At 47.4% G+C, this 17,202-nt stretch overlaps 1 protein-coding gene across 1 annotated transcript in view; it reads left to right on the forward strand.

Annotated features, from left to right (window-relative positions):
* The first annotated feature begins 3,409 nt into the window (after positions 1 to 3,409).
* Positions 3,410 to 17,202, forward strand: part of LOC119440238 (serine/arginine repetitive matrix protein 1-like) — a 293,035-nt gene continuing 279,242 nt past the window's right edge. Inside the window, exons 1-3 of the mRNA XM_049661047.1 lie at positions 3,410 to 3,600; positions 3,696 to 3,774; positions 10,007 to 10,073. The gene's annotated coding sequence lies outside the window, so the exon portion shown is untranslated. The remainder of the gene's footprint in view (positions 3,601 to 3,695; positions 3,775 to 10,006; positions 10,074 to 17,202) is intronic.

The raw sequence follows: 17,202 nt of genomic DNA on the forward strand, positions 1-17,202 counted from the left end.
CTTGTTTCCACACGAAGCGCAGGGCAGCGCCACCGATATTCGCTGCAATCTTTCTTCGCCGGCTCAAGGCTCAGAACAAACGCACGCGGCACAAATTGTGCATCGTAAGCTCACAATAACATTTCCGGCATGACAGACCACCACAAACAATTCGAATTCACTCTGACGAAGGGAGACGCACAGAGCTGACGGACTCGGCCCAGTTCGAAGCGAGGGCGGCCATGTTAGGCATGTTCTCCGTCGGCGGGGACACCGGCCGTCCGGCTCATGACGTCACCTGAAGTGCGCGCCTATTGGTGCCGGCTCGTGTCCATCCGCCTTTGAGGGACAAATGCCGCTGTCTTCTAAAGTTGTATCCGACTATAGATTACGAGGTGCGATTTCCAAACATCGTTGCCGATGATTAGAAAACCGCCAACACGATAATAAAAAGTGATCGATAGATTCTGGGTCATTGAAGAGGTAGCATAATGGGATGCCGCCAGACCACATCTGTGCAAGTAAAAATTTAGTTGTGGAACACGGCAACACAGTCTTGTAAATGTTACTTCGAATTTCCGGTAAGGAAACCACTGTCGATTCCAAGAATAATTTAGATGTATAAAGTCTGTTGATTTTGCTAATGCGGGGCTTTTCTTGTCTTCAGTCAAAGAAAACTGCCTATATCTGGTTGCAGTGATCTGCGCAGTTGCCGGAAGCACAGATATCGCCGGACCCTTTCAAAAAGCTAGCGCTAAAGAATCAGCTATTTCATTAAGTTGGATGTCTCGGTGGTCTGGTACCCATACTAAATGAACTAACTTTAAGTAGGGAGGAGCTAATGTATAAAACGTGTTTAAAGCTGTCAAATTTGTAGATGCGTTAAGCGCGCTGCATACAGAAAGGGAATCTGTGTCAATAACAACTTTTGTAACATGTAGCGTTAACTTTCGCAATGCAAGAATTATTGCCAGAAGTTCAGCCAGAAAAACTGATGTCTAATCTGGCAGGCGGAGTGAAAACACCAATCGAGGGATGGTGAGTATATTCCCACGCCTGCGTTCTCTTCACACGAGGAAGCATCAGTCGCTTTTACATTTATTGGGAAATGGTCCAAATAATCTTGCAAAAGGGCATTCAAATACGTTGGTGGCAGCAGTTTTGCATTATTGGGGAAAATGTCCGCAAATTCTATTTTAAAGGACAATGTGGACCTATCAAACGGAATGATTTCCCTAATGCGAACATTTAAAGGTGCTAATTGTGCCTGCACAAATACAACCTGTGGTGTATGTAACCGAGGCCACGTGATCTCAAAAAATGAATTTGGTTCACTAATATATATTCTGTACGTCTAAGAGGAGATTCATAAGCCCTTAAGTAGTTTTGAACCGTAAGCATACAGAATCTCGTGTGAAGAGAAGGTAAGCGCGCTTCCTGGCATAACACATTATTAGCAACGAATTTAGGCAGGCCTAAACATATTCGAAGAGCTTCTCTCTCTAAAAGAACAAGTGGTCTTAATTTATATTTTGCACCTCCGGAAAAAAAACACATCCAAATTCTAGAATCGGTCGTACATACATACAGTAGATCATAATTAATGTTTCACTTCGCATACCAGAACGCCGGTTACTGATTCTACGTAATAAACCACTCATGCTCATGACTATGAGTTCGGCCATCAACCTTTAGCCTTCTCCTTCACTTAATAACACGTCCGAACCCATTCCAGAGATTTTTGAGTGTTAATCTTTTTTCGCTGAGTCATTGTCATTTTTGCTCCGTCATGCTCATGACTGATTTCTACCATCATCCTTTAGCTCCTATTCACTTAGCATCATCCTTCACTTAGTACCCAAGTCCGAACTGATTTCAGTGGCTTTTGAGTGTTAAACTTTTTCGCTGGGTCATTGTCATGACCTACATGACACGCATGTCATGATATTCATGTCATCATCCATCATTTATGTTCGTCATATACTCTTGTCATAGTATGCTAATTCTGGTACATACTAAGTTACCGAAACGCCCATGACATCCCAAAGGCGTAGGCGGCTAGATAGATAGATAGATAGATAGATAGATAGTTAGATAGATAGATAGATACTGTCAGAGTAGCAAATGCTCGCCAAGAAATGCTTCGCATTTAAAACTCGGTGCTCGAATGACTCATTAAGCGAAATGCAGCTCCACTAACGTGACACCTGAGGAGGTGCGAAGCATGCAGTGATGCACCGCTAATGGGCTCATACTGCCTTAAGCAATGGCTCATAACCCCGTAAACGCGGCCTCCCCATTACGACGACAGAAGAGAAGTGAAATTCTACGCTGGAATGATGAGCGGCAACGCAGCCAGCTGTGGAAGACGACGACGAATGCGGGAGCAGTGGCACGAGCGCGTGCCGAGCGCGAACACGTGCCGCTTGCTTACCGTGACTACGACGACGACGACGATTACGACAGGAGACGCCGACAGCCCGAGCGCATAAGGCGCTTCGCACCCAATAAGTTTTTGGACACTGTTTAAAAAGAAATTCGACATGCTCACTTGCGATGACAGTAAGCAGCCGTGGGTATCGATCGCACTGGCAGAATCGCATGCATGTGAAACCGACTCCTGCGAAGCCTCATGCGAAGGCCTGTCACAGCACAGATTTCTTCCACTCTGATCTGCAACATGCGAAACAGCCTTTAGACGTCCTTTTCTATTGCATGGTATCTACACCGTCAAAGCCTCGTTTCGATGCGATCTTTCTAATAGCCAATTCCGGAGTTACGCATAATGCCCCCATGTTCCGGCTTGGTTCACCACAATCCGAAATTTACTTCTCCGGCAGAGGGCGACGACTTTCTTGCTCGCGATAAACGATTCCAGTCGGACTAGCGGCTTTGACGTAATGAGCGACTCATTATACAGTTTACTTGAGCTGCTCAAGAGAGGAAGAAGTACGTTATTCAACGCGCTATATCCAAGTCCGGGTACTCGGAGAAAAGAGAGGCCCATGCACTCATCAGTCAAGGCAAGAATTCCAGCCAAGTCCAGGCAAGAAGATCAGCCAAGGCAAGCAGTTCGCTCTTCATATCTGTGGAGGTATCCAAAAGTCCCACTGGTGTGTAAAAGCCTCAGCCGAAGATGATGATATCCTTAAAGTCACAGCTTGCTTGCTTGCTTCCTATACCATGGCGCATACCCACCACGGGGGATTGGCCAAGAAGCTGGCGGTTAAACAGGTGTGGCGGGCCGAGATAACTTTAAGGAAAAAGTATTGTGAGGGTACAGCTGAAATTATTCAATGCTTCTGCGACCGTAATAATTATCGTCATCTTTTACGGCATCAGTGAGCAACCGTCAGAGCGGGAGCGCGTGCGCGCGCATTCTGCACGAGCCGCAGGTGCATTCGTCACAGGCGTTCGATCAGGACTTGGGTTAAACGTCCCGCGATCAAGGATTCCACTGAGACTACCGTGCCGCTCCTTGCCATCGAAGTCTCGTCTCGCTGCCGTTGGTTCGCTCCCGGGCCTCCTCTTCGTCCGTCTTCTGTGGCCAGTCCGTCGTTCGTAGTCCGTGGCCAGTCGGAAGAGGAGTAGCTGCTAAATCCTGGTCACGGCTTCGAAGTAGTAAGCGACTCATTATACGGTTTACTTGAGCTGCCCAATAGAGGTAGAAATACTTTATTGAACGCGCTCATTGTGTGAAAATTTGGTTTCCGCAGGCGAAACTACAGCGAATCGACGTCGCAGACCAGAAGACTAGTCGGGAGCCAGGGCTAGGAAGATCCAGCCATCCAAGAGGTAAGCCCGTGTACTTCTCTTGAATTGCGACGCGTTTCGTGAAATAATATTGTTGCTATTGATCCCCCCGATAGTGCTCCGATCCGGCTATGTTCCACAGAGCATATTCGCCTCCCTCACCTTGCCGTTACCTACATAGGTGTTTCACCCGTTCCGCCCATTCCAGACGGTGACTACATCGTATCTCCTAATCCGGATGCCCTGCTCTCACATAACGTCGCATTTCCGCACACCGACATTACCATTACGGACAACACGTCCTGTCTTTCGCTAGTGAACTTTGGACTTAGTGCACAAGTTCTCCCGCGCGGCATATCACTTGCGCAAATCACGCCGGCCCAAGACTACCAGATTTCGGGTTTAAATGCTGACGACTCCTCGTGTGCAACTCTTGCTGTGCCTGCTGCCCCTTCAGACTTGAATGCCCTAATGAAAATGATCGCGCCCGACCTTCCGCCCCAGTGTGCCAATGAACTACGTTGCCTCCTTGCCTCGTACTGGGACTTATTCGACCTTGGAGACCGTCCTCTCGGACAAACATCTGTTGTCAAACATCGCATTAACACCGGGGATGCGAGCCCAATCCATCGGCGACCCTACCGCGTCTCTCCTACCAAGCGAGACATCATCCAACACGAAGTTGATAAGATGCTTTCTCGTAACATCATTGAACCTTCTTGCAGACCATGGGCATCCCCTGTTGTCCTAGTTAAGAAAAAGGACAACAGTTGGCGATTTTGCGTAGATTATCGGCACCTAAACAAGGTAACCAAGAAGGACGTCTATTCGCTACCACGCATTGACGATGCCCTGGATTGCCTCCATGGAGCACAATATTTTTCGTCCATAGACCTTCGCTCCGGGTACTGGCAAATTGCCGTCGATGACATGGACCGTGAGAAAACGGCTTTTATTACTCCCGACGGCCTCTATCAGTTCAAAGTGATGCCTTTCGGGTTATGTAATGCCCCAGCCACATTTGAACGAATGATGGACGCCCTCCTGCACGGTTTCAAGTGGTCCATCTGCCTCTGTTACTTGGACGATGTGATCGTTTTTTCTCCGACTTTTGCGACGCACCTCGAACGCCTATCGACGGTCCTATCTGTTTTTTGTCGGGCGGGGCTACAACTCAATTCGTCCAAATGCCACTACGGTCGTCGTGAAATTTCTGTGCTCGGACATCTCGTCGATTCTTCTGGTGTCTGTCCTGATCAAGATAAAATCCGGGCAGTGAAAGACTTTCCCGTGCCAACGTGCGCCAAGGACGTTCGCAGCTTCTTGGGCCTCTGCTCCTACTTTCGTCGGTTTGTCCACAATTTTGCGGACGTTGCACGCCCTCTTACTCAGCTCAAGAAAGACGCTGCCTTCATCTGGGGCCGTGAGCAAGCTGCTACTTTCACTGAGCTGATCCGGCTGCTTACTTCCCCTCCCATTCTCGCTCACTTTGACGCGTCAGCTCCAACAGAAGTCCGTACCGATGCCAGCGGCCATGGTATTGGAGCTATCCTGGCCCAGAAACAAGGAAAAGACCGTGTTATTGCTTACGCCAGCCGCCTTCTTTCCCCTGCTGAACGCAAATATTCCATCACTGAGCGCGAGTGTCTGGCTCTCGTTTGGGCAGTGGGAAAATTTCGCCCCTATTTGTACGGCCGGCAATTCACGGTCATCACTGACCACCACGCTCTGTGTTGGCTTTCATCTCTGAAAGATCCTTCTGGGCGCCTTGACCGATGGGCTCTGCGCCTTCAAGAATACAACTACTCAGTTGTATACAAGACAGGCCGGTTACAACAAGATGCGGACTGCTTGTCGCGCCATCCTGTCGACCCACCTGACGTTTCTATGGCCGGCATTCCTGTCACCGTTCTCTCTTTGAGTGCTTTTGACGATATCCGAGTGGAACAACGCCGGGACGACTTCTTAAAAGACCATATTCAACGGCTCACTTCAACGACGCCCGACCCTTCCCTTCGAATGTTAGAACTCCACGATGGCATCTTGTACCGCTGTAACATGCGCCCTGACGACCCTGACCGACTCTTTGTTGTCCCTTCGCATCTGCGCCGGACTGTTCTCGCCCAGCTTCATGATGTGCGGACTGCCGGTCACCTTGGCGTGTCACGGACTTACGACCGCGTTCGTCGGCGCTTTTTTTTTGGCCTGGTGTTTACCGTGACGTCTGCCGTTATATCACTGCGTGTGACCTTTGTCAACGACGAAAAAAGCCGACCACACCACCTGCTGGCCGCCTTCAACCACTTGACGTGTCATCAGAACCATTCTTTCGTGTAGGCGTTGATCTTTTAGGCCCCTTTCCTACGTCTGTTTCGGGAAATAAGTGGATTGCTGTAGCAACAGATTACGCCACCCGATACGCAATCAAACGGGCTCTTCCGACAAGCTGTGCAACCGATGTCGCCGATTTCCTACTAGAAAACGTCATCCTTCACCACGGTGCCCCTCGACAGCTCCTTACCGACCGAGGCTGCTACTTTCTTTCTAAAGTTGTTAATGACATTCTACACTCTTGCGCGACTAAACACAAACTTGCTACTGCTTACCATCCACAAACGAATGATCTAACCGAGCGTCTCAACCGGACCCTCACTGAGATGCTATCCATGTATGTCTCCGCTGACCATCGTGACTGGGACGTTGCATTACCATTCGTTACCTTTGCCTACAATTCTTCTCGCCACGATACCGCAGGCTTCTCTCCATTCTTCCTCTTGTTTGGCCGCGACCCTACGCTACCTTTCGACACCCTCCTGCCTGATAGCCTGCATTTCACATCAGAGTACGCCCGGGACGCCATAATCTAGGCACAAGAGGCACGCCATATTGCCCGACGTCGACTTGTGGACTCGCAGGAAAATCAGCTGCGCTTATATGACACCCGCCATCGTGACGCCCACTACACACCGGGCGCCCTGGTTCTCCTTTGGTCTCCGTCGCGACGCGTTGGCCTCTCGGAGAAGTTGCTTTCACGCTACTCTGGTCCTTACCGCGTCTTGCGTCAAGTAACCGACGTCACCTACGAAATCGCCCCTCTTGACCCCACCGTGGCTCAGCCTCGTTCCGACGTAGTCCAGGTCGCGCGTCTTAAGCCGTATCACTCGACCGCCTCCTAACCAGCACCGAGTCGGTGCTTCAGCCGCCGGGGGTCATGTGACAGAGCGATGAAGAAGACGTTTTGAGAGCACTTGAAGAATACGAAGCTCGGGACTTCGCGTGCTTACTATGATCTTGTCAGCCGCTGCCAGTCTTGTAAATACACTGTAAATACATTTCTTACTTCTTTTCCCCGTAACAATATTCTTATTGCCTATACCGGAAGCATAGCTTCAAGAGTATGCGCTATAATTATTCTGAACCTTCCTAATGTTCTTTATTTTTTCTTTCCTGGTTTGTTTGTTTGCTTCCTAAACATAGACACATGGAACGGAGATCAGTACTTTTTTTCGCGGATTCGCGTATTCGTGTAGTTCACGTATTGACCCCATTGTCAATTAGATTCTTAGGTTGCCGCGCGACTGGATATTAGCCGCGTGACTGGCCGCTCGAGGCGCTTTGCGTGTATTCGCGGGCTTCCTTCCACGCTCACAAAACTTTTACGTAGCACGTATTGAGCACAAGAAAGCTATATTGGGAGTTTTTTCACGTTGCTCTACAATTTTCTTGTTTACACTGTTCATGTAATTTTAATAATTGAGAAGTTTTTTAAGTAATTAGGTCTATATATTTAATTCATTAGGCGGTATGCAATAAATATTCTGAGTATCTCCAAGCCATTGCAAACAACGTTACCTTGGTTCTGTCCAGCTACGTGGCATTTGCATATTTTTAAAGTTTGGCTAAAGTTACGTGGGATACCCTTTAAAGAATGGCAAAGCAAGCCATAAAATTAGAATTGTCCAAGTGGGTAGAGAAAAATGACGTACCGGGAGAACTACAGAATGGGTTCAGACCAAACAGACGCTTAGAGATATGTTTGTGCTAAATCAGTGCATAGAAATTTCAGTAGCTCAGAATAGACCCTTATGGATAGCATTTCTAGATTTTAAGGGAGCCTATGACAACGTAGGCAGGAAATGGTTATGGGATATTCTTAAGCACGAAGGCATAGATGATGATTTCGTGGAGCTGCTGAGGGAGATATAGAGACAACCGAGTATACAAGTTGTATGGGAAGGTCGAAAAGGTAACGAAGTGGTGGTAATTCACCAAGGACTGAAGCAAAGATGTCCTCTGTCGCCATTGTTGTTCACGCTTTATGTTAAGGGCAAAGGAGGACGACTGGAAAACAGTGAATTAGGGTTCCATTTATCATACATGCATAATGGACAAATGGTGCAACAGCAGGCCCGTGGACTGATGTATGCGGGCGACATAGTGCTGCTACGGGCAATGCAAGAGATTTGCAGAGACTTGCGAATATGCGTGGCAACGCAACGCAGTGTCTCTGGCCTTACGTTTAGCACAGAGCCATCGGGAATTATTATTTGTAATGAAGAGACGACTAATATCGTGGTCTAAATTCAATAGCAAGCCATACCCGCAGTCATGCTATATGAATAACGCGGCGTTTACATAAACGAAGGAAATATTTACTAAAGCACCCACCAAGATAATCTGAAAATAAAGGGGAAGCGGAATGCAGCAATAATGAAACACAGATCACTGTGGGGCCACAATAAGTATGAGGTGGTGCGTGGAATCTGAAAAGGAGTAATGGTGCCCACGCTAACGTTCGGAAATGCCATTCTGCGCTTAAAATAGGACATCTTGTCGGGGTTGGAAGTTAAACAAAGATCGGTAGGCAGGTTGGCTTTGGGAGCCCGCGGCTAAACGACAAATGAGGCAGTGCAGTGTGACATGCGTTGGGCATCATTCAAAGTCAGAGGCGCGCAGAGCAAAATTAGTTTTGAAGAAAGACTCAGGGACATGGATGAAAATAAATGGGCGCATAAAATGCACAAGTATCTGTTCCTGAAAAGCGTCGGAATCGAGAAATAGGTCAATAAAGTTGGCAACCAAGTACACGGTAATTGAAAGGGTGAATAGAGAACCAGGACTCATCAAAATGAAAGTGAGAAAGAGACAGGGAGTTGAATCCAACGAATGGAAAGAAACAATACAGACCACAGAGATTTACAAGAATGCGAAGAAATAAATTAGAAGGGAAGCTTTGTACCGTAACATGAAGGGAAGTGCCTTGCTATGAGAAGCTCGAGCTGGTGGCACAAGGACAAAAACATACCGGAGCAAATATTCGCAACAGGATGAGGCGCGTGTCTGCTGCAGCAAAAATCCGGAGACCACTCAGCACATCCTAAATGAATGCGAAGGGGTTCCCCCAGTGAGACCCGTAGGTGACATATTCTTGATATAAGCGCGAAGAAGACACGGACGGTGGCGGAAGAAGACAGGACGAGCGCTATAAATCTTTATTGGAAATAACAAACATATATATAAGTGATTGCAAAAACCGTAGCAAAGAACACATCACATGGTCAAAAGGATAGCAGTTACCAGAAAAATCTAATCAGGAAATGGTGAAGCCGCTAAAATTTAAACAAGAAAAAGAAAGAAAAAACTCTACTTCGCACTGACGCACGTGCTGCGCAAATATTGAAATTCACCTTCTGACAATGATAATGATGCCTGGCTAACACAAGTTTCTCCTAGTCTTTTAATGTGAAATGCCTCAATTATTTCGCGTGTAGTTTGGCATTTGTGTGTAGAAAGGACTTTAGTGTCCTCAAACAGTGACCTACAACCGCACGTAAAACAATGCGAGGCTAGATGAGAAGCGTTGGGATTGTTAAGAGAATGCTGATGTTCATTTAGTCTAATATTGAGGCATCTGCCGCTCTGTCGAATATAAGCTTTACCGCACTTGAGTGGAATGTGATAGACTATGCCTGTGTCACAATGTGTTAAAGGGGACACGTGCCTAACGCCACAATAATTTTTTTCTTTTTACTCCCCCCCGCTCAAGTTTCCTTTTTATGATAGGGCACTTCGTTGACAACTTACAGGCAGCCGAAAAAACCGTATTGACGTCGTACCTACTGGCTACATTCCGTAAACCATGTGACAACTTGTGCACATAGGGCACCACTGCAAACCGTTCTTTTTTCTGTTTTTCTTGCTGTTTTTTTTACGGTAACATATCAAGAATATGTTACCGTACCAACTCGTCCTACTATCCATTCTTATGTCGTAGGTGACGTACACCTTCCACAAGCGCTTCGACCAAAGTGGACGGAAGCATCAACCGTCCAGCACTCGGGGTAAGCAAGAGACGTTTAGAGTATGGTGGTTAGAGTATTCTACCCTGCGAAAGTGGATGTACAGGGAAGCTGTTGCCGACGTTACACGAGCGCCACCGCCACAAGGCGTCGCGCCGTCGAGATCAGCATACGAGAATACATATTTCTGTTACGCGGAAACTCAAAATTACTCTAGCTCTGGACAAGAAACTTTTTCTTTGTCGACACGATAGTGTACACACACGGACGCATAAAATTTGCCAGCGTAGCCATATACATCTTCGCTGTAAAAAGCAGGAAATTAATTGATACGACCCGAGATATTTACACAAAAATGCTAGAATGCAAAACATGTGTAGCATACCTAGGTAACTGAAACAGGCTAGGTTACTATTTATAATCGCGCCGTTTCAAAGGGGATGCCAATAAATCATGATCATCATGATCATCATCATCGCACCAAGACAACTCAGCACAACCTAAAGGAAGGCAACGTTATTCAGCCAGTGAGACCCGTAGGTAACGCACACGTTCCATAAGCACTGGGATTGAAATGAATTGTAGCACCAACCGGTCAGCAGTCGAGATAAGCAAGAGACGTTTAGAGTATTGGTGGAAAAAAAGCATGGAACAGATTGATAGGACTGGATCCGTTAAGGGCATGCATGAGTTACGGTATAGGGTGGATACAGACGAGCACAGCTACAACGAACGCATCTACACCAAAATAACCTGCACAACGAAGGAAGAATTCGATACTGTGCGGTGCTGTTTTGTCCAGCTATGCAGTGCGCGACCTTTAAAACGAAGTGACCGGTATAACGAATGATTTTTGAGGCCCCAAGCACTACGTTATAAAGGCGTTCGACTGTATAGAAGTTTTAAGGCAGATGACAAAGATGGGAGGGGGGGGGGGAGTGATGTATAGGCAAAATACAAGACTGAAAAGCACGTTAGCCCAAGCAGACTAGGTGAATATCTGTCACCGCTCTGTTTCACGGGAATGCCATCAAATCATCATCCGTGGCCTGCCTCGATGCGCGCACCTCACTAGCAATCAGAGATCGCTAGTGAGTCACATGACAGAAGAAATCGCAGGGGCAAGTCTTTACGTCCCGGCTTGTAGCTCGGTGGAAAAATACTTTTAGAGTGTATCGATTATATGACGATGCTTGGTAAGGCTTGTGTATCTCGTTAAATTAAGGACTCTAACGAATTGGTTCGTGCATTATTTTAACATCCGACTTGTGTCCTCGGTGCCACAAATAAACAAAGCCACCTGCAAATTATCAAGCACAAAAACCACACTTTATATTAACCAACGTCAAACATTTCTCAGACAAAAGTTCAACGTCTGTTCACTAAAGGGGTAACAATATTGAAGCGGAAACAAGGAGCATGCAAGAAACAGTATGGATTTAAATAATTTGAGCTCATCGCCGTCGGGTATAATTCAAACTGCCAATCACAAGGTCAGAGTCTTTCTCAGCAAAAAAACGTCGGAAGGAAAACTTTCGCCGGATGTAAGTTTCTTCTGTAAAAGATGCGGACGACGAAGGGAGAGCAGTGACGTTCGAAGGCGCTGAGGGATGGCCGAGTCCTGCAGCTGTCGGTCTGTCGAAACGCCGGCCGCTTCTTCTCTCAGTGTGGCACACCGCTGGTGCGGGACGTGGCGTGGAGGCCTTGGCCAGCAGTAGGCGCCCGTCTGGGCCCCGCCTCCGCCGCCCAGCCAGCTGGCATTCACAAATTCAATCAACTTCTCGTAGGTAGGTGGCAGTCCATTGAGTAAGAGCGGAGCCGGATTAACGGCAAAGAACTAGCCAATATGCTTAATGATTGCGTTGTAGATACGATTGCGATGTAGATGATATGGATCATCCCCTTATCGCGGATGACTAGCACATGCCGTCAGAAAGAATCATGCAAAGATACAGTGTTCTTAGCAGCATATGTGAGCGCGGATTTTTTGCTCTCTCTAATTTAAGGTTTGAAAATAGTGCTGCCTGTGACTAGTGTAACATGCAGGTCAATCCAACAAAATTCTCTGCGGATCTTATTGTCGGTCCACTCACACACATTTTCTGTTGTCAAACATCGCATTAACACCGGGGATGCGAGCCCAATCCATCGGCGACCCTACCGCGTCTCTCCTACCAAGCGAGACATCATCCAACACGAAGTTGATAAGATGCTTTCTCGTAACATCATTGAACCTTCTTGCAGACCATGGGCATCCCCTGTTGTCTTAGTTAAGAAAAAGGACAACAGTTGGCGATTTTGCGTAGATTGTCGGCACCTAAACAAGGTAACCAAGAAGGACGTCTATTCGCTACCACGCATTGACGATGCCCTGGATTGCCTCCATGGAGCACAATATTTTTCGTCCATAGACCTTCGCTCCGGGTACTGGCAAATTGCCGTCGATGACATGGACCGTGAGAAAACGGCTTTTATTACTCCCGACGGCCTCTATCAGTTCAAAGTGATGCCTTTCGGGTTATGTAATGCCCCAGCCACATTTGAACGAATGATGGACGCCCTCCTGCACGGTTTCAAGTGGTCCATCTGCCTCTGTTACTTGGACGATGTGATCGTTTTTTCTCCGACTTTTGCGACGCACCTCGAACGCCTATCGACGGTCCTATCTGTTTTTTGTCGGGCGGGGCTACAACTCAATTCGTCCAAATGCCACTACGGTCGTCGTGAAATTTCTGTGCTCGGACATCTCGTCGATTCTTCTGGTGTCTGTCCTGATCAAGATAAAATCCGGGCAGTGAAAGACTTTCCCGTGCCAACGTGCGCCAAGGACGTTCGCAGCTTCTTGGGCCTCTGCTCCTACTTTCGTCGGTTTGTGCACAATTTTGCGGACGTTGCACGCCCTCTTACTCAGCTCAAGAAAGACGCTGCCTTCATCTGGGGCCGTGAGCAAGCTGCTACTTTCACTGAGCTGATCCGGCTGCTTACTTCCCCTCCCATTCTCGCTCACTTTGACGCGTCAGCTCCAACAGAAGTCCGTACCGATGCCAGCGGCCATGGTATTGGAGCTATCCTGGCCCAGAAACAAGGAAAAGACCGTGTTATTGCTTACGCCAGCCGCCTTCTTTCCCCTGCTGAACGCAAATATTCCATCACTGAGCGCGAGTGTCTGGCTCTCGTTTGGGCAGTGGGAAAATTTCGCCCCTATTTGTACGGCCGGCAATTCACGGTCATCACTGACCACCACGCTCTGTGTTGGCTTTCATCTCTGAAAGATCCTTCTGGGCGCCTTGACCGATGGGCTCTGCGCCTTCAAGAATACAACTACTCAGTTGTATACAAGACAGGCCGGTTACAACAAGATGCGGACTGCTTGTCGCGCCATCCTGTCGACCCACCTGACGTTTCTATGGCCGGCATTCCTGTCACCGTTCGCTCTTTGAGTGCTTTTGACGATATCGGAGTGGAACAACGCCGGGACGACTTCTTAAAAGACCATATTCAACGGCTCACTTCAACGACGCCCGACCCTTCCCTTCGAATGTTAGAACTCCACGATGGCATCTTGTACCGCTGTAACATGCGCCCTGACGACCCTGACCGACTCTTTGTTGTCCCTTCGCATCTGCGCCGGACTGTTCTCGCCCAGCTTCATGATGTGCGGACTGCCGGTCACCTTGGCGTGTCACGGACTTACGACCGCGTTCGTCGGCACTTTTTTTTGGCCTGGTGTTTACCGTGACGTCTGCCGTTATATCACTGCGTGTGACCTTTGTCAACGACGAAAAAAGCCGACCACACTACCTGCTGGCCGCCTTCAACCACTTGACGTGCCATCAGAACCATTCTTTCGTGTAGGCGTTGATCTTTTAGGCCCCTTTCCTACGTCTGTTTCGGGAAATAAGTGGATTGCTGTAGCAACAGATTACGCCACCCGATACGCAATCAAACGGGCTCTTCCGACAAGCTGTGCAACCGATGTCGCCGATTTCCTACTAGAAAACGTCATCCTTCACCACGGTGCCCCTCGACAGCTCCTTACCGACCGAGGCTGCTACTTTCTTTCTAAAGTTGTTAATGACATTCTACACTCTTGCGCGACTAAACACAAACTTGCTACTGCTTACCATCCACAAACGAATGATCTAACCGAGCGTCTCAACCGGACCCTCACTGAGATGCTATCCATGTATGTCTCCGCTGACCATCGTGACTGGGACGTTGCATTACCATTCGTTACCTTTGCCTACAATTCTTCTCGCCACGATACCGCAGGCTTCTCTCCATTCTTCCTCTTGTTTGGCCGCGACCCTACGCTACCTTTCGACACCCTCCTGCCTGATAGCCTACATTTCACATCAGAGTACGCCCGGGACGCCATAATCTAGGCACAAGAGGCACGCCATATTGCCCGACGTCGACTTGTGGACTCGCAGGAAAATCAGCAGCGCTTATATGACACCCGCCATCGTGACGCCCACTACACACCGGGCGCCCTGGTTCTCCTTTGGTCTCCGTCGCGACGCGTTGGCCTCTCGGAGAAGTTGCTTTCACGCTACTCTGGTCCTTACCGCGTCTTGCGTCAAGTAACCGACGTCACCTACGAAATCGCCCCTCTTGACCCCACCGTGGCTCAGCCTCGTTCCGACGTAGTCCAGGTCGCGCGTTATAAGCCGTATCACTCGACCGCCTCCTAACCAGCACCGAGTCGGTGCTTCAGCCGCCGGGGGTCATGTGACAGAGCGATGAAGAAGACGTTTTGAGAGCACTTGAAGAATACGAAGCTCGGGACTTCGCGTGCTTACTATGATCTTGTCAGCCGCTGCCAGTCTTGTAAATACACTGTAAATACATTTCTTACTTCTTTTCCCCGTAACAATATTCTTATTGCCCATACCGGAAGCATAGCTTCAAGAGTATGCGCTATAATTATTCTGAACCTTCCTAATGTTCTTTATTTTTTCTTTCCTGGTTTGTTTGTTTGCTTCCTAAACATACACATATGGAACGGAGATCAGTACTTTTTTTCGCGGATTGGCGTATTCGTGTAGTTCACGTATTGACCCCATTGTCAATTAGATTCTTAGGTTGCCGCGCGACTGGATATTAGCCGCGTGACTGGCCGCTCGAGGCGCTTTGCGTGTATTCGCGGGCTTCCTTCCACGCTCACAAAACTTTTACGTAGCACGTATTGAGCAAAAGAAAGCTATATTGGGAGTTTTTTCCCGTTGCTCTACAATTTTCTTGTTTACACTGTTCATGTAATTTTAATAATTGAGAAGTTTTTTAAGTAATTAGGTCTATATATTTAATTCATTAGGCGGTATGCAATAAATATTCTGAGTATCTCCAAGCCATTGCAAACAACGTTACCTTGGTTCTGTCCAGCTACGTGGCATTTGCATATTTTTAAAGTTTGGCTAAAGTTACGTGGGATACCCTTTAAAGAATGGCAAAGCAAGCCATAAAATTAGAATTGTCCAAGTGGGTAGAGAAAAATGACGTACCGGGAGAACTACAGAATGGGTTCAGACCAAACAGACGCTTAGAGGATATGTTTGTGCTAAATCAGTGCATAGAAATTTCAGTAGCTCAGAATAGACCCTTATGGATAGCATTTCTAGATTTTAAGGGAGCCTATGACAACGTAGGCAGGAAATGGTTATGGGATATTCTTAAGCACGAAGGCATAGATGATGATTTCGTGGAGCTGCTGAGGGAGATATATAGAGACAACCGAGTATACAAGTTGTATGGGAAGGTCGAAAAGGTAACGAAGTGGTGGTAATTCACCAAGGACTGAAGCAAAGATGTCCTCTGTCGCCATTGTTGTTCACGCTTTATGTTAAGGGCAAAGGAGGACGACTGGAAAACAGTGAATTAGGGTTCCATTTATCATACATGCATAATGGACAAATGGTGCAACAGCAGGCCCGTGGACTGATGTATGCGGGCGACATAGTGCTGCTACGGGCAGTGCAAGAGATTTACAGAGACTTGCGAATATGCGTGGCAACGCAACGCAGTGTCTCTGGCCTTACGTTTAGCACAGAGCCATCGGGAATTATTATTTGTAATGAAGAGACGACTAATATCGTGGTCTAAATTCAATAGCAAGCCATACCCGCAGTCATGCTATATGAATAACGCGGCGTTTACATAAACGAAGGAAATATTTACTAAAGCACCCACCAAGATAATCTGAAAATAAAGGGGAAGCGGAATGCAGCAATAATGAAACACAGATCACTGTGGGGCCACAATAAGTATGAGGTGGTGCGTGGAATCTGAAAAGGAGTAATGGTGCCCACGCTAACGTTCGGAAATGCCATTCTGCGCTTAAAATAGGACATCTTGTCGGGGTTGGAAGTTAAACAAAGATCGGTAGGCAGGTTGGCTTTGGGAGCCCGCGGCTAAACGACAAATGAGGCAGTGCAGTGTGACATGGGTTGGGCATCATTCAAAGTCAGAGGCGCGCAGAGCAAAATTAGTTTTGAAGAAAGACTCAGGGACATGGATGAAAATAAATGGGCGCATAAAGTGCACAAGTATCTGTTCCTGAAAAGCGTCGGAATCGAGAAATAGGTCAATAAAGTTGGCAACCAAGTACACGGTAATTGAAAGTGTGAATAGAGAACCAGGACTCATCAAAATGAAAGTGAGAAAGAGACAGGGAGTTGGATCCAACGAATGGAAAGAAACAATACAGACCATAGAGATTTACAAGAATGCGAAGAAATAAATTAGAAGGGAAGCTTTGTACCGTAACATGAAGGGAAGTGCCTTGCTATGAGAAGCTCGAGCTGGTGGCACAAGGACAAAAACATACCGGAGCAAATATTCGCAACAGGATGAGGCGCGTGTCTGCTGCAGCAAAAATCCGGAGACCACTCAGCACATCCTAAATGAATGCGAAGGGGTTCCCCCAGTGAGACCCGTAGGTGACATATTCTTGATATAAGCGCGAAGAAGACACGGACGGTGGCGGAAGAAGACAGGACGAGCGCTATAAATCTTTATTGGAAATAACAAACATATATATAAGTGATTGCAAAAACCGTAGCAAAGAACACATCACATGGTCAAAAGGATAGCAGTTACCAGAAAAATCTAATCAGGAAATGGTGAAGCCGCTAAAATTTAAACAAGAAAAAGAAAGAAAAAACTCTACTTC

Source organism: Dermacentor silvarum, chromosome 1 (genome assembly GCF_013339745.2).
Source record: "Dermacentor silvarum isolate Dsil-2018 chromosome 1, BIME_Dsil_1.4, whole genome shotgun sequence".
NCBI lineage: Eukaryota > Metazoa > Arthropoda > Arachnida > Ixodida > Ixodidae > Dermacentor > Dermacentor silvarum.